Raw genomic sequence first — 24,815 nt, 5'->3', positions numbered from 1 at the left:
TACTCTTTGTTAAAAGTCCCCTGAAGTGTGGTTATGTTGTGACCCTCAGCATCTACAGTTTCAAGATTAGTTTCTCAGGACATCACTTTGGACAATAAATGTTTTTTCCCCCTCTCCAGCAACCTCCAACCCCACATGCCAAGACTGACTCATAAAAAAAGGACCTACAACCTGAAGAATTGGTTCTTGAGAAAATACATTTTCACCTAGGGAAAAATATATCTCAGTTCCACTAGTCTCTGAGCTCCTTATTTATCTGTATATCCCTGGAGCACCTAATGTGTGTTTAGTGTGTTCACTGAATCAATAACTGAAGAACTGAGTTAGTATATAAATAAACACTTACATGTGTTTGGCTATCAACTAAATCCCATCCAGAAATGTTTAGAGCAGAAATCTTAGAGATTATCTCATGTAACCCTATCACTTATTATAAGCTTAGACATAGAGGCCTAGAAAAGGAAAATGACTTATCCAAGTGCTAAATCTAATAAATGGCAGGACAGAAAACTAAAGTGAGATGTTCTGACTTTAAATTCAATACTTTTGCCACTATAACATCCAGGTAATTCACAGTAGGTTCTTAAAGTGTGGCGTCTCTCAGGTATACGGGTTTTTTTTAATAGATACCCCTGTAGACTAAAAGCAGGGTTAGATTTAAAAGAATAGTGTTAGAATAATAAAGAGGCAGACTTTGAGACTGAGGTTTGGGACAGAGACTGCCTAATTATAATCTTAGCCCTGTAAATGGTCAGTACAAGATACTCTATTCGTATAGAAGGGGCGAGTTCTTCACTACCTTCTCAATCTATCCATAATCTTCACTGTTCAGTCCCCGGACTAGGGACACCTGACTGGGGGGGATATTTCCTTGAGATGCCATGATAACCAGAACCTCTATTTATTGACAAGCTTGAGTGATTTTTAAGGGAAGGGGGTGGCCTTCCTGCAGCCTTTCTCTCGGATTTTTGCCCCACTCAAAGAGGTCTGCTGCCTGTGCCTCAGTTGTGAGAATGAATGCATGAAGACCAGAGAACCACTGCAGCAACAACCTCTGAAGTGTCATGGACCACCTTCACAATGGGGTGGTATCTTCAGCTCTGTACCTCCTCCCCTCACCATAATTAAAGTGTCTCTTCTGGCCCCATCGCATTGAACCTGTTAAAGACTCTTCAATTTAGGTTATATGCCGATGACTCACAATTATCTATTTCAGGACTAGACCTCATTTTTGAGTTCTGGACCCATATATAATATATCCTAATAGACTTCTCTAACTGAACATCTCATAGACACGTCAAGTTTAATCCATCTAAAATGGAATTCATGATCAAACCTACTTTTTATATCCTGTTCCCAAGCCAGAAATCTGAGCTTCATCCTAAAATCCTCCCTGTACTTATCAGTGACATCCAATTTGTTAAGTCTCATTGATTCCAGTGGTTTGAGGAATTGGTTTCAGTGGTCAGTCTCTTTTGTCTGACTATAGAGTGGTTTTCTCAGAGTGTGGGTATTGGCATGATTAAGACAAAAAACTATTCTGAAAAGAGATCTGGTGAAAAGTAACTCTACCTCTGAAAAATTTCTCGGACCAGTTAATGACCTACTCTCAACTTCCTTTTAACCTACCCAAAATGGATTAGCTAAATAATTTTTTTCACTTTGAGTACATTTGCATGAGTCATGTGGAGAACAAATTTTTTAAATACTCAAGGGAGGAAAGGAGATGTTTCTCTCCTCTGGCCCTTTTTGGGTTAATCATGCTGTGTTGGTTTGATATCCCATCCCTATTCCGACACCAACAGGCAACGAGACTCAACCGTCTGATCTGTGAAGAGGAAGGGTTATTTTGAATCCTAACGTAAACTCTGTGTCTTCACCCAACTCCAGGAGGGTAGAAATCAAATCTATGTAACTGTTGTGTTTACAGTAAACACAATGATACGGGCAAATTACATTAAAAATTCACTTTGGTGATTAAATCTTGCTTTCATTTAGGAGTAAAAGAGCAAAAAAAAAACAACTCTTGTGTTAAAATACCTAGGTTACTACTGGCTTTATAATATCCACTATTTTTATACAGAAAATGAAAAGTCAAATTACATTTGCCTATACTGTCCATGAAGGGTTCTGTAAAGACTCCATAAAGCAGAGCCCTGTGATCCCACCTGCCAATATAGAGAAAATGACACGGATGTGAATCTCAACTCAATAGTCTAGGAGTTGCTTGGATATTCTTTGTTCTTATATTCACCTTGGAAAATTGGGGTCTGATTAAAAAAAAAAAAAAAAGACACATTCCTCAAAGAATTTTCATCACGCTACAATTGAGAAAATATTTTCAAGGCAGTTTTCAGTACAACCTTTTGATACAAGAAACCATTCCAAACCTATTCCCAGTCCATGCAGTGAAAGTATGTCACCACTATTTGAGCCTGAACTGAGAGGATCATTTTAAATCTAATCCATTCTTTGTCATTGAAATAGTTGTATGAAGCTCTCTTTCTTTCTCCTCATCTGCTAAATGAGATCATCTTCACCCACTTAAGACATCTTGATGAAGTGTTATGGCTTTTAAGGAAATTTAAATTTAGGAAATATATTTTTAAGAACACTCTGAGTATGATTTTATGTTTTCTACCTAAAGATGTAAAATGATATTTAATTTTAGATTTGTATTTCCTCCAAAAAGTATTCCTTTCCCAAAATAATGTTTGCTGGCTGGAGTGGTAAGGTTACGGATGATTTAGTCCCTCTACATTACAAACTCTGTAGTACGTTGTCATCTTAAGAATTAAAATGAATTTTAAAAATGAAAAGCAGCAAAGTATCTATTCAACACATGTATATTGGACATATTTTCTAAATCATGCCTTGTATTATATAATAAAGTTGTAACAAATAATGAGTAAGAGGGAGGGCAGACCAGTAAAGAGATGGTGAGTACAGAATGTGGTAAGCATAAGAATTATATGGAGAGAGGGATATGCTGTCCTAGAGGAAAGAAAAGGCTAAACGTCATTGCAAATTTCAGATGAAGGACAGTTCTTTCATTTAGCATTTACTGTAATTCTACCTTCCACAGCATTGTGATTAAAATAGTTAATTTCTCTCATGAGGGGAACTATTCTCCTCCCAGGAAGAGTTAACCTCACTTCTCATATGAACATAATTCCAGGGAATAAATTTCAAGGAAACGTTCTCAGCAATGGACGTTTCTTCTTCAAATAAACACAGGTGTTTAGTGTCCAAAGTCTTTCGGTTTTTGTTCATCTTTTTCTAACCCTCTCACACCAAAGGCACTGCTGCATGGGCACCAGAATCTGACTTTCAGCTCTATCTGTGTTCCCATCTACCTTTCTGTAAGTAAGCTTCAAAGAAAGGTCTAATTTAAGACTTATGGTGTGTTCAAACCTGTAGTCCCAGATAAGGATTCTCCCTCTTACATAACGCATTTTAAAATGAGAGCGAAAAGCCCACATCAGTGCTGGAATTCCACTGTTTAGCTTTGAGTATTCTTGAGGGCTTCACTTGAAGAAGGAGTACAGGGTTTGTGAGCTACAGTCGTTCGTGCTGGTGGCAGTAAGGCTTGTAGCACTGTTGATGAAAAGAAACCATAATTTCTGTTAAACTCCTTAGGGCCTCCTTTCTGAAAGGGAGACTTGCTATGTTTCTTTTTAAAGCTTGGATCAAATAACTTAAGCAGACACTGTGACAATACTATTTGCAGGAAAGGAACCTATGGTACAACTCGTTCACCCACCAAAATGACACCCTATACACCTACTTGTTCTTGACTTTATTTTCTGAGTCTTCTGAGTCAAAGCCTTTGAAAATCAGTCTGCATGTCGAATCCCCATGAAAACCTACTTGCGCACATCTTTCCTGTTCATCCTTGTCTATTTCACCTTTTTCAGCATAGACAGTTAATAACAATTTAGTGATTATTCATTAAGAAGGTCCACATGTAGCAGCAAACTCATTTTTCTCTCCAAGTTAACGCTGCTTTACTGCTCCATCACTCCATTCCCTAAAGACTAACAGAAGATTCCTTTACCCTCAGAATTTTACAAGTCCTCCAGTTTATTCCAGCTCTCTGACAGCCTCTGTCACTGAAGACAAACTTGATCAGAAAACCGTCCTTTGCAGCTTTTACTCTATAATACAAAATCACCTGATTTCATTTGCCTTTGAGAGTATTGGGAAATTTTTAAATTGAGTGGAGGAACTCTTAAAGAATTAAATTTGGTGCTCATGTCATACCCAAATACCACTGCAAATAAGAGATATACTGCCTGTCACACAGTAGGTTTGCTGAATGAGTGTTTGAACAGATTGTAGAGCTACGGTCTGAGATTATCTGGTCGTGCATTATTTTTCTCAAAAAATTTTTATTGAACATCTGCGTGGCAGGCATAGATGCAATGTGCTGTGCACTGTGAGCTCGAATCCATCATCCTGCCTCTGGACTGAAGAGTAGTTTGGTCATGTTTAGACAGATGAAAATTTATATTACAGACATACTTCATCTTGCAAAGTATGTCTGGTTCTAAAAAAAGTATGAAAATATCCTTTTATTTTGTAATTATAGAGACATTTTAAATCAGAAAGAAACCAACTACTTAAAATTATCCTAAATTAATTCAACCATTCCACTTACATGTGAGGAGACTGAGAATTAAACATGTAACTTATCTAAGGTAAAGAGAGTAGTTATAAATACGCTTTTTGGGGACATAAGGTCAAAAGGATAGTTATAAGATAATAACTCTGAGACTCTCCCCTCAGTATTAGGTGGTCTCTGTGAATCCTTTCTTCTTCTTAATAGTTTTCTAGTTAATCAAATAATTCCCCATATTTGTCTTATATTATTTGAGGAATGTTAGTGTAACTGCAGGTTTTCATTGATTCTGCTGCCCTAAAATGGGAATATACCTGTCTTTCCATAAACCTCTGGGCATTCTCCCCTAGAAAAATATTCTAGATTTTAACCATTATTATTAGGAGGTTTTTCCTTATGCATTACTTGATGCTGAACACATTTCACTGTGCCTTTCAGCAGAGGTGAAAACTAATAAGAAACCATAATTTATTGAATGAAAACAGTTCATTTATTTGAGGACAATTAACTAACCCCTTTATAGTATTCTATTTTTCCAGTTAATTTATCTCAATTACCTTGCTTCTTTATGAGATAACTTGTTGATACATTTTTGACCCAGAGCGAAGGCTTATTAAATGGGACTAATATATCAGCATTATTTCTCTTTACCAAATATTTCCAAGATATTTTACTCAGGAATGTCAACAAAGAATGAGAGAAAGAGGGCATGCACTGAGTGCCCGTTATGCAACAGCAATGTTTTATTAGTTATGTCATCATATTTAACCCTCACAGTATCATTGTGAAGATTGCTTCTGGAAGCCTTAAATTTTGAAACATGAGAACAGTGGGGTCCAGCAAGGTTCACTAGCTGGTCCAATGACATACGGTTAATGAGAGGCGGGGACAAAGTACAAATCCAAGTCTGACAGTAACAAAGCCTAGTATCTTTCCAACACAATGCTCTGACTCACAGGCAAGTGAGAATATAAACGCCCTCTAGAGATGAGATTTGGAGTCTGGAAAGATTAAACGACATACAGCAAAGGGACACTTCTGAGCCATGGAGAGCCAGGTGCCATTCCTGTGTTCTGGACTGAGGTCTGCCTTGAGTGTGTCCTTAAAGCCCAATCCTCTGCAGGGAACCGTGTTTTCCATCTGTGCGTGAGAGCTTAGCACTCAGGAAACGTTCCAGATTGACATCTGGCCATTTAAAGTTCCCTTAGAGTTATACAGGATGAAAATCTGGCTTATATTTTCTTTTTCCTACTAGCGGCTCATCATGACTCGGCTGTCACTGGCTGTTATAGTGGTTGGCAGGCCTGGTGTGTGCAGGAAGTCGGGGTGACAGAGTCAGGATCCTCAGTGGTTAAGGATGAGAGTAGAGGGCCCAAGCACAGTCACTGATTCCAGCTCTTGCTTTGGGCAGTCACTTAACCTCTCTCTGCCCTGTCCCCCCATGTGTAAAATGGAAAGAGAAATACTGATAAAATCCTCAGAGAAGCTGTAAGGCGAAACCCATCCATGATTAACACACACAAGGGGCAAAGTTTAAAACCATTTCAGTGTGAGATCATTTGGTATAAATGCCATTAAAATTATTACTGTTTGGCCATACTGGTCCAGCAAGCCTTCAATATCGCATTGGCTGTTATGTGTAGCCAGCCTTTTAGGAACTGCTGAAGCAATAACTGCTTTGTGGAAATTTCGTAGGACAATAATGGAAATATGTCAAACAAAAAGTGTGCATTAGATCCTCCATTCCCCAGCTTTCCGCAGGCTTCTTAAGGCCATATTCTATGTCTTCTTCATGTTTTGCATGTTCTATAGTATCTACTTTAGGGCTTTGCATCAAAGAAATTACCAGTTGAGAATCACTAATCATGAAATGATTCACTGATTCAAGGCCAAGAGAAACTATAATGAAAGGTCAGTGGGACTTAACTTTTAATTTTGGGGTAGAATGGCTAATGGCTTTGATTTTCCTTGTGTTTCTTGGCAAGAATTCCTAAGTGCCAAATTGTTAAGAGGTTCCATAGTTCTACTTTCCAATTTCTTCGGGCTAAGTATGCAATCAGTTGCATAGGTGCATGGCTTGGGCAAACACCCAACACTACTTTACCTCACCTTTAAACTCATCAGAAAGTGACCATCCACACGTGTTCAGGCCTGGGTGGAGTCCCCTTTTACAGCTTTGTTTCTCCCATCCATGTGAGAAATGAGACTTGCTGTCCATAAGATGTGGTTCATATGCTATGACTGCACTTTGGACCCTCTATTTTTTTTTTTTTTTAAGAAGTCACAGTAATGAAGGGAAGAAAAAGTGAAGGCTGTTTAATAAACGCTGCCATGGCCCATAAATGAGTTATGCAGTACCTTGCTACTGAGGAGGGTTGGGGGTTGCAGACCGCCAGCATAGATGTCACCTGGAAGCTGTATACAGTCCCACCCAGAGCTTCAGAATCAGAATCCTTGTTCTAACAAGATCTTCAGGTCATTTGTACGCACATTAAGAGTGAGAAGCACTGGTCTAGGACCCAGGTTTTAGGATAATTAGGAAAGGTTAACATCACAGTTAAAAACCAAGTACTCTTGCAGTTAGCAGTTAGTATTGGATCCCATCATTACTACTGGGGCACAGTCTGATATTAAAAAATTGCTCACTTTTGCTGTCCAAGATATTATGAAGAGCCAGATGAAGCATAAAGACTGGGTCTTCCCTCCTGTGCAGTTACGACGACACCCTCTAATCTTCCTGTTTCTGCTTTGATACTTGAGCGTTTCTCCATATATACCAGATGCTATTCTCCCCTCCTTTCTAGGTAAATAGGAGGCCAGAGTGTCTCCCTAGCTTTCAATACATACTCTGTCTCACCTGCATCAAACTGACAACTCTCTGAAGAGCTCAGACTAGTTTTCTTTATAAATAACTCTGAGTCCTTTAGACTTGTCATAAGAGGAGGGAGAAAGAAGCAGTGAAACTCCCTAACTAGCTTACTTTGGCTCCTGGATACCAGGGCAGATGACATCTCTGCTCAGGGCCTCAGTGTGGAAATTACTCAGCAGAGCAGACACAGGCCTTTCTGTTTTACTGCCAGTTATGAGCTTGTGAATAGCACACCACACTGCCCTGATTAGTGGATGCTTTCACTCCCTCCTCATAATCGCAGGGACTGCAGCAGAATGATAAGAAGAACCTTCATGATAGAGTTGGAGGTGTGGAGCTGCCCTCTCTCTTCTCCTCCTTTGTTGTGCTTTTCTTAATTCAGGCAACCCTTTGATGTGTGATTCTTTTTTGGTTTTGACTGACTCACCTGAGCCATCAGAAGCTCCATATTTCCAATATAGTTCCCTCATCACTGTCCTGACTGAGGCTTGAAAGCACCCGGGGGACAGCTTCAATGTTAGTGCACAGCTGTTGGGTCGTACCATTCCCTGCCGCCTACCAGGAAATGGTGATTCTCCTATTGTACTGCAATGAATAATCACCTTAATTTTTATTAGAGGTTTATCTGCAGACCTTGCCTAACTTTTCTGAAAAGCCTGAGGGAATTTGCCAGTTGATTAAGTGTCCTGTTAGTAGAGCTAAGGGATTTCTTCCGGGAAGCTCATCCAAGATTTCAGCTCTGTCCTTTTCTGAGTATGCAGGCAAGGGCAGATGAGTGAGCAAGAGAGCATGTCTGGGCTGGAGTTCATAGTGCTCAGGTGTGTGACTCATTTTCTTTGGATCCCGGTGGTACAGAGCTCTGACTCTCACCTTCTTTAACTTACTGAAGGGCATAGAAGAAAAACAAGCGGCCCCATTCAGGCTCTGATAAGAGGGCACAGATGCTGTTTGGTAATGGAAAATTTACCCAGCCCGTGTGAGTAGGTATAGAGTTACCTCTTAAGTAGTGTCAGGCTATTTCTCTTATGATAATGAGCATCTCTGTAATCTTAAACATACATAGCTCACAAATGTGATCTTTCAATATGTAAATCTCTCTAAAAGCGAAAATAGTTCTTGAGTCCTTTGCAATGATGAAGACTTATTTCAAACCAGAGGAGAAAACTGCTTTCATCTTGAATTGTTAACTGGGATCAATTGGTAGTGGTACTTGGAGTCCTGCGTTGAGAAGAATATTGAAGCAACCTCAGGGTTCCACATAAAACTTCGATAAATTACATAGAAGGGTATGGCATCATTGTATTACATGCTTTCTCTATACCATTCATACATATTCTAACTGTAATTCGTTATTGTTTGGAAGGAAAAGAAAATCTCCAACTGCTGAAAGACAGCCAGCTCTGATCAACTCATAGGTGTTTTCTTATTTGAAGATACAGGGCTTACTGGATAAACCAAAGCAGCTTGCCTGAATAAGTGCTACCAGCCTGTCCTGACTATACTATACAGTTTGAACATATTAGGACATACCAAGTATTTAGAATACTATGCAGCTTTCTTTTTGGTTCTGTTCTCATATTTCTCTGGATTTGGTGTTAGAAGTCTTGGGCTAAAACGCAGGCTAAAATTGCATGGCTGTGAGCTAGTCCCTCAACTTCTCTGAGCTTCAATTTCTTCCTTTGAAGGCTGATGGAAAGAACACATGAAACAAAATATGTCAATAAAGTCACAGTAGAAATCACTATACATGAACAGTCTCAAAAGGCTTGTGAGATAGGAAAGGAGAAAAACAGGATGGAGTTAGCTTGAGCATAGATACTGAACAAATGGTAGTTTTATTTGAATCCTACTAGTCTCCTTATGAAAATGAAACATCAAAATATATGGAAAAGCAAACAATTTTAGCTGTAGATGGGCATTTATGTGTGGACTAGGTCCCTCTAACGATGGGAACACATGCACATAAACGCTTCTGATATGGTATATCTCTTCTTTTAATGTCTAGTGGCAAAGCCTCTCCTCTAGTTTATACTGAACAGATCCATAAATGTACCTATATTTTTTTACATATCTGAGTGAGTCGGCAGTGAATGTTGATAAAGTTCGTTGTAAAAGATCATCTGCAAAGCAGACAACTAAGAAAGCTAAAGCAGTGGTTTTGGTTAAGTTTACTAAACTAAGGTAAAATGAAAATGATGAAAGTAAGGAAACAGACGTTAATAGAACAGGTATCTCCTATATTAAGATAACTAAAACCTAAGTATTGTTAGGACAGGCTGATAGTGTTTATCCAAGGAAGCATAACCTTGGTAACTTTTCATATACTATTCCTGCTGGTGGACCATCTCAGATGAACTGAGCTTCAGTTCATCGGTGATGCCCCTTCCCAGTGCATGCATCCCTAACTTCCAGGAAAGGGTCTGAAGGACAATTCTTGCTTTGACACTAACTTTGTGGTCTTGGGCAAGTGTCTTAACCTCTTTCTACCTTATATCCCTCACTTGTAAAATGGAGTTAATAGTATATATTATAACCCTCACCTTCTGGTGAGGCTTGAATGAAATATATGTGAAACAAAAAATATGTGGTACAAAGATGTTAGCTGCTCTCTTCATGTTAATACCGGCATTAACTTCAACCTGAACACCTCCATAGATGAACACTGGATGGGGTACATCAGAGGTTCTCAAGGTACAGTCTGCAGACTCCTAGATTTCCAGGGCCCTTTCAGGTCTGTGAGGTCAAAACTTTTTCAAAATAATACTAAGATGTTATTTGCCTTTTCCACTTTCTTGGTTTTGCACAGATGATACAAAAGCAGTGATGGGGAACTTCCACTTTCTGTTTCTACATGTAAGGAGCTTGCAAGTCACCACTCATTCTGACAATACAAAAAAAGCTGAACAGACTGAAATATCAACTCTTCTTGGATCTGAAAGAGAGGTCAGGACACAAGCCCCAAGACTGAAGAGACAGGCGAATACAAGGAGTCACAGAGCAGACTCAGAGCAGAAACTGCAGCGGGAACTAGTGCTGGAGTAGGAAAACCTGGACTGGAATTGATGAATTGCCGGGGGCTCAGGGTGGACCAGTCTGAGAGTTAAAACTCCAAGAGGACCAAGTCATAGGGGCACCTCCACAGTTGTTTCAATTTTACCTTAACCAGGTTCCCACAGTAAATAAAAATCCTTTTATGCTTCCTGCAGGAGGGGAGGGGAAAAGGAACCATTTTGAAATAGGTCAGAGCACTCTTTGCTTAACAAGGCCTCAGGAGAAACTGGCTAACCAGGACCTAACCAGATGGGGTTTTATTAGAGCCTGACTGACCTAGGGGAAAGGAAGTACCCAACTCCAGCCCACTCTAGCCATCCTGTCTCACCTAAGGTGGGGGGAGCAAAAAACTGAGAAACAGCTGTGAAATTCACAGTCCAGAGGCATAGTGTCACCAAAAGCAGCGGTGGCAAGAACTGCTGTCAGTTCTTCTAATGATGGATCAACACAGCGTTGACAAAATACACTAGTAGTTATTGTATTCTTTACCACCACACTCTTAAAGTTTTAAAAAATTAGTAATTTTATTAAATCCCAATCTATGAATACATATCTGTTGAATATTTGTACCATGAAATGAGAAATATGAATAAAGCACCTTTACTGCACACTAAAGTACAATGGCTGCCTCAAGAAAAAGCACTGGTTTTTGAGTTGCAAGCTGAACTAGCCACCATTTTCATGGAATACTTTTTTTTACACTTCAAAGATTGACTGACAGACATACTGCGGTTACCAGACTTAAGTATTTGGCACTCATTTTTATAAAATTAATTGAGTTTGTTTCTTCAAGGAAAACAACTTACAGTATTTGTTGCAAGCTATGAAGTTCAAGCTTTTGTGTAATAATTAGAATTGTGGAAAAAGTTTATCCACTATCACAAACCTGGCAGTTTCTCAATATGTTAAGACTTTTCTCGTTAAGACCGGTGGTGAAAATAATAAATGTGGTATGATTCTTTGATGTTGTATGATAAAAATATATCAATATTTAGAAGGTCTGTATAACTAAAAAATAAGATTTTACAAATAATAAATGCCTGCCATTACAAAATCACACATGGGTAAAGATACACACAAATTATAAGATGATAGGCTAATGTATTCTAAGGTAATAGAGTACAAAATGTTTGGCATGGTTTCCGATTTCACATTGCAGCCAACCTTTTAGAAATGACCACTTGCTGAGTTTCAGTAAACACCAAAGAGCAATATCTACAAATATATGACAAGGTTATTAACCTACTCTTCTTTAGTCCAATTAAATATTTGTTTAAGGCCAATCTTCTTCATATATTTCAACAGAAACAACATATTTCATCAAATTTAATGCAGAAGTATACGTGAAAATTCAGAAGTCTTCTATTAAGCCAGATATTAGGATGTGCAAAAATGCAGAACAAGGTTAATCTTCTCACTAACTTTTTTTGTTTTAAAAAATATTGCTTTTCAAATTAATTTAATTAGTTGAATATAACCTTTAATGGTTTATTATTGTTATTTTAAATGAATAAGTGAAAATCTTAAAATTTTTCTCAGTACTTATTTCTAATTCAGTAAATAGTGAAAAATATAACTCACACGGACAAAAGTTCTTTGATGTCCTCAATGATTTTAAAAAATAAAAAGGGATTCTGAGATAAAGAGATTTGAGAACTACTGACCTACACTCTAGTGTTTCTCAAAATGTCTTCTTCAGCAAACGCGTCATAAACATCTGGATTTCTTTTTAAAAAATTAATGTCAGGGACTTCCCTGGTGGTGCAGTGGTTAAGAATCTCCTGCCAATACAGGGGACATGGGTTCGAGCCCTGGTCTGAGAAGATCCCACATGCCGCGGAGCAACTAAGCCTGTGCGCCACAACTACTGAGCCTGCCCTCTAGAGCCCAAGAGCCACAACCACTGAGCCTGTGTGCTGCAACTACTGATGCCCGTGCGCCTAGAGCCCGTGTTCTGCAACAAGAGAAGCCACTGCAATGAGAAGCACGTGCACCGCAATGAAGAGTAGCCCCTGCTCGCTGCAACTAGAGAAAGTCTGTGCGCAGCAACGCAGCCAAAAATAAACAAATAAATAAATAAATAATAATTTCCCCAGCCCAAGGTCTACTGGATCAAAATCACTAGGTGGGGCCAGTAAATCTGAGTTTCAAATAAGCTCTGCTGGGTGACTCTCTTGCATAATAAAGTATGATGACTTATACTATAAACAGGAGAAAGTCCATACTTTCCAAGATATGTAAATTAATTTAACAACAATCACAGCTCATTGTTGAGTACTCTTCCCTCAGTCTCCCCACTCTGTAATCCTACTTCTTTCCCATAGATAAATGGTAAATATTATCCTATCATAGATGGAATGCAAAAACTGCATTTAAGAGCTAGATTCTGATCTTTACTCCGTCACTCACGTACACCCTCAGTGCACTTACATATGTGTCCCTGTGTCTACGAATACTTTCAGGAGACATATTCCTGGATAAAAAAGGGGAAGACCCAGGATGATCTGGTAATCGGGTTTTAGGATGATGATTTTATTTTGGATATAATGACCAAATTATTGACACTGCCCCGGGGGACAAATCCAGTCTCTCAGAGTGAGAATGTCTGAGGTTTTCTTTTCTTTGAATTTTTTTTTTATTATGGTAAGATATACAAAATGAAATTTCCCATTTTAACCTCTTTTAAGCATACAATTCTGTGACATTAAGTACATTCACACTTTTGTACCACCATCCGTTACCAGAAGATTTTCATCTTCCCCAACTGAAATTCTATACCCCTTAAACACTAACTCCTCATTATCCCTTTTCCCAGCCCCTGACAACCGTCTCTTGAATTTCTCTTTTGTCTGCCATTCAACCTGTAGGAGGACTGTGGCAGATGGTGGTAACCGGGATGACTCTACTAGAGCACACCTCCATCAAAGTGGTAGGTATGAAGACCTCCCTTCCTTGGTAGATACATACTTACAACTTTTTAGAAGTGAAGAAGAGTTTAATAAAATCTCCCGTTACACGTGCTAGGTAGATAAACTTGAAGCTCCAGACTTTCAATTGTTCAGAAAACAAATTTATGTTTTAATGTATCAGTCTATTATATATTTTATTACTTTGGGCCAGGGATAATTGTATTATGTGTTCCCGAGCAAGTTCTAGAATCACAAGAGTTATAAACCCAATTCAGAAGGGACCTCAAAAGCTATATATTTTAATAATTTAATTTATAATAAAATAAATTTAAATAAAAATTAAATAATGAATTTAAATAATTCAATGATAATTGGATCCAGCCATGGAGCACCCACTACCCACAGAGGCAGAACATTTCTCTTTGACTTCTAAGATTGTCTAAAAAGTTATGTTACACAAAAACCTGGCCTATGTAACTTCAAAACATCAGTCTTAATTTTCCTCTGAGAAAATAGTGAAGACAACTATCACGTTTTCCCTTCTCTAGGCTAAGCATCACCAGCTCCATCATATATTCACCATGGGATAGGGTTTAATTCCTTCCAAACTCACCTCACATTTCTGGAATAAACTCCTCCAGTTTGTCTGAGTCTCTTCCCCAGGAGATTCCATATCAAGAGATGTAGGTGATTCTTAAGATCAGTGAGGTAAGCCTGTTAGAGGATGTCTGACCAGCTAGATTACAGCCAAACCAACACTTTCTTTATTCAGAATATCATAATTATATGAATGCAGCCCAAGACCATTTTGCTCTTTTATGAGACACAATATATGACAAATTCATATTGATGTTATTATTATAAAAATAATATTTACATCTTTCCAAAGCTGTTCTTTCACAGCTGTTTCAATTTGTTTTAAATTTTTTATTTTATCTTTATTTAATTTTGGTTGCATTGGGTATTCGCTGCTGCACGTGGGCTCTCTCCAGTTGCGGCGAGTGGCGGCTACTCTTTGTTGCGGCACGCGGGCTTCTCATTGTGGTAGCTTCCCTTGTTGCAGACCATGGGCTCTAAGCATGTGGGCTCAGTAGTTGTGGCTCGTGCGCTCTAGAACACAGGCTCAGTAGTTGTGGCACAGGGGCTTAGTTGCCCCGCGGCATGTGGGATCTTCCCAGACCAGGGATCGAACCCATGTTCCCCGCATTGGCAGGCAGATTCTTAACCATTGCACCACCAGGGAAGTCCCTGTTTATAATCTTTTTTAAAAAAATCGAAGATCAGGCACTTGCATTTCTACTAAACTTAATTTTGTTGGCTGTAGCCATTGTCCTGAGATATTATATCTTTTTGGAATCTGATTCTATTGTACAATATATTTTCTATTTCTTACGACATATAATATACCATTTGAAAATTTGATAATCATGCATTTGATATTCTCATCCAAGTACTGACAGAATCTGTGAGCAGGACAAAACCACAGAAACAGAATCCTTTGACACTTTGTAAAACCCTTTTTCCAAATTAATGGAGATATTTTAATCTGCATACTTAAGATTCAATCAGTCGTATTTTGTTTCTCCATTTTACCTGAAAATTATCACAGACACTTTGAAAAATGCCTTGATGGGGCTGTTTGATATCTCTGGGTTTTATTTACCCCCATCAATTTAATGGAAATTTAAAATGCTTCACCTCTCAGGAACAGGGTAAGTATTTGTGAGATAAGGTCAATTGAATGCTTTAAGTTCCTTGGAGGAAAAAGGGCTATATATCTATGATTATTAATAAACTAATTTACTGTGGAGAGTCCTAATCCTTCTGTATTCATTATCATCTACTGGGTAAGTGACTACATAGGACAAGGAGACTAAGCTACTACAACTCTGAAACTCACACTGTGGCCAACAGATTTGGAATTTTAGGGGTGTGTGTGTGTGTTAAGATCAAGGACATTCCATTTTCTTGTTTAAAAAAAAAGTGGGGAGCATCACTAACTTCATTATTTTCTCACTCATCCTTCACTTACCCTTTACACACACTTAGATCAATTACTGCTAGTATGTCTTCATGGAGGGGAAAAAAACCAGACACTTTTAGACAAGGACCTGATTTTCAGGCTCAGGTGAATCAGCTAGTTATAAAGACTGGGAAAGCAGGCCTTAAAACAGAGAGCCCGATAGACCCTTTAACTACTGGAGTGTGCTCTAGATTTGAAGGTCGAAGTTCTTATGTATTTTTCCTGGTCCACTTAACTGCATCATCTAAACTTGATAAAAATCTCCTTAAAACGGAAGTCATTTTCTTGAAAATATTAGGAAGTGCTGGAAAGCGACTGAGAATAGCAGGAAGGCAAGCCCTTAATAGGCTAGACTATCGTAAAGACTATTTGTTTGTTAGGAGCGGTAGGAAGTGCTCTGCTGTACAGAATCTGAATAAATCACAAACAAACTCTCGCCTTCCAGGTCCAGGAGCCCAGAAACCCCTTCATACCAGACTAAGTATGCCAGGGAAAATCAATAAGCTACTGAATTGGGTTCTCTGGGGGAGAACACAGTGTATTTTGTAATTTCAAAATAGCTCTTTTATTAGACAGCTGAAGAGGGTATAGCAGACATTACATTTATATGAAATATAAGCCAGGCAACGTTCAGATCTGTTTTAAAATTAATAGAGCTTCAATCTTTTTTATTTTGCCAATAGATTGAGTTGTGATGCCTGCTAACTCTGTCTTCGTTCTGATTTAGTAAGCATTTATTAAGAACAGTTTTATATTTCTCTAACTGCATCACCAAAGCCTCTCTCTGTCTCCTGGACATTAAATATAAAATGGATTGCACCAAAGCTAAATAAACAGATCCTTAATTTTCTCAAGCAACACACACACATGTATAAAATAAAATAAACGTTATGGTGTTGGGCGTTAGGAGTAAAGATGGTTCGCGTGTAGGTTTAGTTATCAAAATCCACAGCATATAGGCTGACAGCTTTTGAAATACATAAACTGTTTCTCTCTCTCCTGTTTCCATAGAAACAGAGTGCACAAAGCCTTCGTTTTTACACATAGAGAGAAAAAAATTGGGAATGGAGTCTGGAATTGTCTGGAACAACAACAACAAAAAAACTGTAGAAAAGGAAAATTAAGCATCTATCCTCCTCAAGACCTTCATACTTGCTCTTGCCCCCTTGATGTTGTTATTCAAAATATGTATTTGAATGTATGTTGGGGTAGCTTTGAAGAATTGGGTCAGGACCTAAAAGGTTAGAGCATCTCGCCTCCCCTCTGCAAGCCAGAAGAGTCAGTGCAAGTAACTTATTGCTGTCTTTGTCTTGGGAAGTTTCATTATGACTCCCTCCTTCAAGGCATTCTCACCAGAGCTTTGTTGACCAGCTTTTGTCTGTTTACCACACTTCAGGTTAAGATTAAGATCTCTCCATTTTCTATCTTCTCCTTCAGTTCATTCACTTTAAAGGGCCAATGACAATGCCCTAAATTCAACAAATAATGGGAGATGTCACATATCATTTAAGGAAGAATGTCACAAAGCAGCGCATGGAGACCAGCAAAGCAGCCAAAACCGAAGGGGCCCCTCACTGGGGACTGCCCTGATAGGCAAGGGTTTAAAGGGCTGCATCAGTGCTAAATGAGTACATCTTACTTGTTGCCCCATAATCTACATATGTCTGTTTAAGGGCTCCTTCATATGGGTTCATAACCATTTTTCTAAGTTTGCCTTAGATTTCACTTCCCACAGGGTGGTGATCTTGCCTAGATGTATATACGAAAAAGATTAACATCTAGCCAATACAATGAACATTTTACCAAAGTCTCCTTCCTTCAGGTACAACAGAAAAAGTTTAATGAGTATCAGATTTCTTTCAACCAGAACATTTTTTTTAACTTTAACAATTTCAGAAGAAGTCCAGTTGAGATTAAGTGGAAATGAGCATTGCCCAAGTCCTATTAGCTCTTCTCCATCTGGGGGCCCCAAAAGTGCTGTATTTCATAGATCCTCTACTAACTAGTTGATAGTTACTTTAGTAGTGACAAATATATGTCTGTATTCTCCCTCAACACCCCCTTAATGACCAAGAACCTCTACTGTTACCTGTCCAGTTGGGAACAAGTTCTGAATGGTTATTGCAAAACCAGGTATCTGAATTGTTTTTAAGTACTGCTGAAGCAAGAAGTGAATTGCTAATCTTTGCTTGGGAAAAAAAAAAAACAAAACACATAATTCTTCAATCAGGAAATTTAATGAATGCTACTGTGGTTCTTGGCACTCTGTATAGGGTTCTCACAGGGATTTTTCTAAATGCAGGACATGCCCTAAATATACAATGACATGATGAAATGGATTAGCTTAGATAAAGTCATTACTGTCTATTTGTAAATAATAGACCTTTTAAAGAAGCATATGAATGAAAACATACTTAACCAACAGACTACAATGGTTTCTAAGGGGCTTTTTGGTTGGTTGGGGAAATAAAACATGCTTTCTAAAATTGCTAAAACATGTACTGATCTGCTAGACCACAAGGAAAATTACTGGGTTCAGAAAACTTGTTTTTAAACATAAACAAAGACAAAAAGTAAACCAAAATACAAATCCTCCTTAACCAGCAACTCTTGGAAAAAGAGTTTTAGAAGTTTTCAACTTCAGTAAAACTTGTTACCTTTTGACTTGCTGAATGAATTTTTTGCTAGAGATGGGAGTAATCTATAGTGGTCTGTCCTCAAATAGTCAATGCCCTTCTCTGGTACTTCTTGCTATTTCCCTTGCCATAAGTTAACATGACCTGAGAAAGAACTCATTTTTTTCCTAACCTCTCATTTTTCTATTCTTAAAATAATGTTTTCTCTCTGCTACCAAAAGCAAGACCAAAGGACTTTTTCTTGTGAGTTGACACTGCCCCTAAACCTAGCTACACACCTGGCCCTCATGCTTTAAAGCACTTGGAAAAGGTGGGACTCAGAGGTCGTGGCCCTGATTCCGTGGGAGTCTCTCAGACCAACCGTGGTTCTGTGGCAGTATCTATTAACCCTGTGGCAGGCTGTTATGGACCTGCTCCTGTGAGAATGGGATAAGGCTAAAATTCTACCTACTTTCCTTTGGCCTAGACAACCCCACCTTGTCATGGCTGACTCTCATTTCTGGCTGCATGAGAATCATCTCTCTTCCCTTCAGTCATCCTCTCCCTTTTTAAGCTATCAAATCATACCTTCTAAAATCTTCTCTGGCTTTTCTTTGTATTCTTTAGTGATTTAAAAACTGTTCACCTCCACGGGCCCACCTTATTCTTTCCTTGTCATGATATGCTTATTCCTTTCTTATCTTTCCCCACATTCTTTTTAACCTCTCTCACATTCTCAGTGAAGTGGCTGGAAATCACTCGTGCTGAGAAGCCAAAAGGTAATACTGCACTGTGGGCTCACTTGCATGCAGGTCAACTAGGAAATCTGAAAATCTTGTTATATGTTTCTCTCTGATTTTCAACACTGGATATATCATTCTCCAATAGGCTTCCTCAGCATTCTTTTTCTTTCTTTATTCCTATTTTAGTAGCTTCTTTTAAAGCAGTCCTTGAAGCTCCTGAAAAAATTAGCTGCTCCTAAAAGTCTCTCACACATTCTTCTAAGAAGCGATTCACAAATATGGCTGAATGCTTTTATGTGGGCCAATGTTTAATATGACCCATGCAATGCTTCTTCCCCCTCTAGAAATACAACCCCACTTTCAAGAAAAAATTTCATGGAAGCCAAACACTGTAGCCTACATTGTTGAGGCTGGGGTGGTGGCACCTACGTGGTCTCCTCACAGCCTCACCAGCGATGCTACTTGGACACCCAACCCACACTGAGCCGTAGGTCTTCCAGAACAGTGTTTAAAAAATGTTACCAAGGACCTCAAAATGACCGTGGATTAGTCCAGTACATTATTCGTCAAAGTGTAGGATTATATAAATTGAATTCTACTACCAGTTCCTACCTAACTCACTCCTGCTGCCATTCTGTTCTTAGCAGCTCTGACCCTGGCACTCCCACCATTCATTCCGTGGTGAGAAATTCAAAATGGCTTCCAAGTTACTGATCCATGAGATCCCTCTTACAAGCCTTCCATGGTTCATCAGCCACTGGTTGTCACATTTTAAGTTACTGCATTTGTGGAGTATTCAACAAATGATATCTTAATGACTTGAAATACTGAATACAGTTTCCAAATTGCCACTAGGAATTTACTGTTTGGGGAAAAGCTATCTTAATTGTAAAAATAACCATAATATTACCTCCTCACTAAATATTCTCTATGATGTCACTCTTTCTAAACTCAGTGAAGGGTCAGGAAGAGAAATACAGTAGTGAGAGGGAAAAAGTACATTAAAATCAAGTCTTCTACAGACACATTTATTTCTGGATTTAGGTCCTTATTCACTATTTTTCTTTATTAATTTTATTTTTACTTATCATACAGTAAAATTTACTTCTTGATGTACAGTGTTACAAATTTTAACATATGTATATGTTTGCAATCACTATCATAATCAGGATACAGGACAGTTCCATCATCCAAAACAATTTCTCCACGCTATATCTTTATTTCACCTTCATTCCTGACGTAGAATTCTGACTTGACAGTTCCTTTCTGCTAGCACTTTACAGATATTTTGCCAGTTCATCATCTCCATGGTTTCTGATGAGAAATTCATTCTCATTTGAATATTGTTCCCCTCCAGGTAATCCATCAATTTACTCCGGTTGCATTCAAGACTGTATTGTCTTTAGCTTGCAACAGTTTGATTATGATATGTGGAGGCTCGGATCTTTGGGCGGTTTACACTGACTGGTGTTTGTCGAGCTCCCCCAAACTGGAGATCTTTATCTTTAACCAAAACTGTAAAGTTTTCGGTCATTATTTATTCAAATATTGTTTAAAACACCACACTCTTTCCCCTCTCCTTCTAGGACTCTTGATGACACAAATATTAGACCTTTGATATTACCCCACCCGTCCTAAGGCTTGGTTATATTTAAATCTCTTTTTCTTTGTTTTGCTCAGACTGGATGATTTCTATTAATCAATCAAGTTCACTCTTGAGATTCAAGTTCATCTCTAATCTACTATTGAGTCCATCCAGTAAGATTTTTATTTCATTTATTGTATTTTTCAGTTCTATAATTAACATTTGATTCTTGTATATATCTCCTACTTCTTTGCTAAAACTTTCTATTTTTCCATTCATTTCAAGAATGTAATTACTTACTGTAGCACTTCATATACATATATATATATATCAGTTTGGTTTTAGTTTGGATTTTTTATTGAAGTATGGTTTACAATGTTGTGCTAATTTCTGCTGTATAGCAAAGTGACTCGGTTATACATATACATACATTCTTTTTTGTATTCTTTTCCATTATGGTTTATCACAGGATATTGAATATAGTTCCCTGTTCTATACAGTAGGACCCTGTTGTTTATCCATTCTATATATACTAGTTTGCATCTGCTAACCCCAAACTCCCACTCCATCCCTACCCCCACTTTCCCTCCCCCTTGGCAACCACAACTGTTCTCTATGTCTGTGAGTCTGTTTCTGTTTCGTAGACAGGTTTATTTGTGTCATATTTTAGATTCCACATATAAGTGATATCATATAGTATTTGTCTTTCTCTTTCTGACTTACTTCACTTAGTATGATAATCTCTAGGTCCATCCATGTTGCTGCCAATGGCATTCTTTCTTTCTTTTTTATGGTTGAGTAGTATTCCATTGTATATATGTACCACATCTGCTTTATCCATTCACCTGTCGATGGACATTTAGATAGTTTCCATGTCATGGCTATTGTAAATAGTGCTGTTGTGAACACAGGGGTGCGTGTATCTTTTTGAATTATAGTTTTGTCTGGATACATGCCCAGTAATGGGACTGCTGGGTCATATGGCAACTCTACTTTTCATTTTTTGAGGAACCTCCATACTGTTTTCCACAGTGGCTGCACAAGCTTACATTCCCACCAACAGTGTAGGAGGGTTCCCTTTTCTCCACACCCTCTTCAGCATTTATTATTTGTAGACTTTTTAATGATGGTCATTCTGATCAGTGTGAAGTAGTATCTCATTGTAGTTTCGATTTGCATTTTGATTTGCATCTAATAATTAGCAATGCTGAGCATCTTTTCATGGGAGCACTTATACGTTAGCTACTTCAAAGTATTTGTCAGATAATCCAATATCTGTGTCTTCTTGTCACTGGTAACTGTTGTCTCTTCCCATGAGAGTTGAGGTTTTGCTTGTTTTTTCGTATCTTGAGTAATACTGGATAGTGTCCTGGAAATTTTGAATATTATGAGACTCTGGGCCTATTTAAATTTTATGGAATATATTAATATTTTTGTTTTAGTAGGTAATTCGCATGGTTAAGTTCAATCTGAAAGTTTCAACCAGCTTTGCCTCTGTGGACTGTGGTTCCCATGGCAGCTCAGTTTTCAAAGGCTTTGTAGTGTTATTCAGATCTTTCCTACATATGAACTACTATGAGTAGTGATCTATTAGTTCGGTTCTCAGAGTCGTTGGTATGCTGATTAGATCTGTACACACCCAGCTTGAGTGAACCCAGGTGTTCATAAACAACTTAATGGGTAGCTATCCTGAGGCTCTCCCTCTCTGCCATCTCTCTGTGAGTTTCCTCTTCTCTAGGGCTCCCCTGTCTGGTCCTCCAGCCAAAAAGCTGAGTCTCTAGTTGCCTCATTTTGCCACGTATTTCCATGACTGCACTAGGAGCCAAAAGGCAGATGGACAGAGAGAGAACAAAAGAGCAACGAAGGTTCATCTCATTTTTTGGGACCACAGCTCCACCAATTGGACAGGGAGGTTCCCCCCTTCTTTTGATTTCTGTGGCCACCCCTTGCATTTCAGACAAGACAGATTGTGCTTATTCCTCCATCATTTCCTAAACATGAGAAATCCCCAAACAGAACCATCATGTATGACTGTACGGAGATGTACTGCCCCTCTTTGTGAGAGTTTTATCACATCAACTATGCTGTGAGTGGCAACCCCTGAAACTGAGCAGTAGATAACTTGTAACAAATACACAAAGAATCCAAGTCAAGGTAATAATAGTTGACATTACTACTAATATTACTATACTACTGCTGCTCACTATCGTCATCATCACCACCGGAATCATCATTGTCATTCACTGGACATCTGTTACAAGTCCTTCTTTCCACAGTCCCTGGGTATATGACCTAACCACAATCCTAGAAGGTAGGATTTGATATTCTCAGTTCACAGATAAGTGAAACATGATTCTATGCCTGGCTAAGTGGAGAGTGAGGGATAAAACTCAATCTGGGTTACACTCAACATGTTCACCACACACACAGCATTGCAAAAATCTACTCAGAGACCTCCAAGAAGATTTTTCTTTGCACAAAGGTGCTGTCTGCTTCTGTAGGGTGCCTCTGGGTGCCACCTGCCCAGCAGGGCTCCTTTTCTAATTCACACAAAGGTATATTTATGCTGGTGGTAGACTAAATCTCAGAAAGGAGAGGAAGAACTTTTTCAGGGCAACATAAATAGTGAAGTTTATTGAGATGGGTTTGGAATTTGGGTCTATCTCTTGTATAAACTTCCTAGATCCAGTTTCCCATAAAACTCTTGGCAGAGTTCATCAGAATCATCTTCCTGAGGTATGAATTTAACTGTATTATTTTGCTGCTTAAAGACCTTCAATGACTTTGCTTTCCCTCTAAGATGAATTAAATACTTGGCCTGAAACTCAGTGTACTTGATGATTTGATCTGATCGCAGTAAACTTGCTTGAGTTTTCTCCCAACCTGTCCATTGTTGTAATCCAAATAGGAGATTCCAATATTCCTGGATATGGCATGATTTTATTTGTTACCTTGCTTTTTAGAATTTTCTGTATCAGAAAATCTTCTCTCTGCATTCTTGCCCATTGCACCTGTCCTACTCATTCTCCAGGCTACTTTCCACTAGAACGGTTCCATTCTTGCTTTACCACAAGTCACCCTCTCTGGTCTTCCATCAGATTTTTTGTGTTTCCCTTATGGTTACATTATTGCAGTCATGTTCCATTATCTATGACTAAATTGTATTAGCTCCTTTCTAGGAGGTCCAAATTAAGGTTGTATCCGTAGTTATCATTGAATTCCTATCTATCGTACCCAGCATAATACTGGATAGATAGTAGGTGCCAATAAATATCTCTTGAACAAAGGAATCTACTAAACTATCAAAAAATGGAGCAGGGGCAGTGCAAAAATGCCACCTTGTGAATTTTAAAGAATGGTAGTTGAACTTCATTTCCTCACAGGTTGCTGTAGAGTAGGCAAAATGTTATGAAATAGCTTACTTCAGTTGTGAGAATAGGAACAGGCAGACAGATTCCTAGAAGTGATATTACCAAAGTGAAAAATATTAATACACAGTTAAAACATCTGAGATTTCACTGCATACTGAGGCTCTTCTATTTCACAGAATTTGCTCTGGAGGATATAGCTGCTTTGCTTTTATCTACTGAATTGAAAATTTGAAAGTCCAAGTGTTTCTGAATAAATTTCTGTCTCCACATTCCATTATATTTTATACACCAGATTTATTTAGCAGTACGCCTGTTCTTGGCCATTCAGGATCATGCAAAAGTTCATTATGATACTAATTCGGTAATGAACATTTTGACGCATGAACTATTTTTTATCACACCTCTTTTTATTTCCCTAAAATAGAGTCCTAGAAGTGAAGTTACTGAGTTTAACAACAAACACTTTTTAAGGCTCTTAACACATATTTCTAAAATGCTTTATAGAAACTGAGTACCAATTTACACTCTCCTCAGCAGTGTATCATAGTGCCCATCTCATTGCACTTTCCCCATCACTAAGGATCACAGTGAGAAAAAAAATTTGCCAATATGACAGGTTTTATTATTCTTATTTAATTTTACATTTTTAGTCATTAGAGATGGAGTCCTTTTCAAACACTTATTGCCCATGTTTTTCCTATAATTTTATCGTATGATTTTAATAAAGGGTAGACAGCCCAATTTTTTTTTTTTTTCTGCCAGGGGATTTTGGTTCTCACAGACTAGTGTTATGTTGAATAAGAAGAGGATCTTGAAACAACACATTAATAACTAACATTAATCATATAGCACTTTGTAATTTATGAAGCATTTCAATACATTATATCATTTGATCTTTCAACAATTCTAGGAGCTGCAAAGGTAAGATAATTCTCATTTATAGGTGAAGGCACTTATGTAAGGTTGTTCAAGTAGTTAGAAGAGCCACATAAGGACATTTGTACTTTCCTAAAAGCACAGAACTAGGA

This window comes from Tursiops truncatus, chromosome 2 (genome assembly GCF_011762595.2).
Source record: "Tursiops truncatus isolate mTurTru1 chromosome 2, mTurTru1.mat.Y, whole genome shotgun sequence".
Lineage (NCBI taxonomy): Eukaryota > Metazoa > Chordata > Mammalia > Artiodactyla > Delphinidae > Tursiops > Tursiops truncatus.
This window is presented reverse-complemented; position numbering follows the sequence as displayed.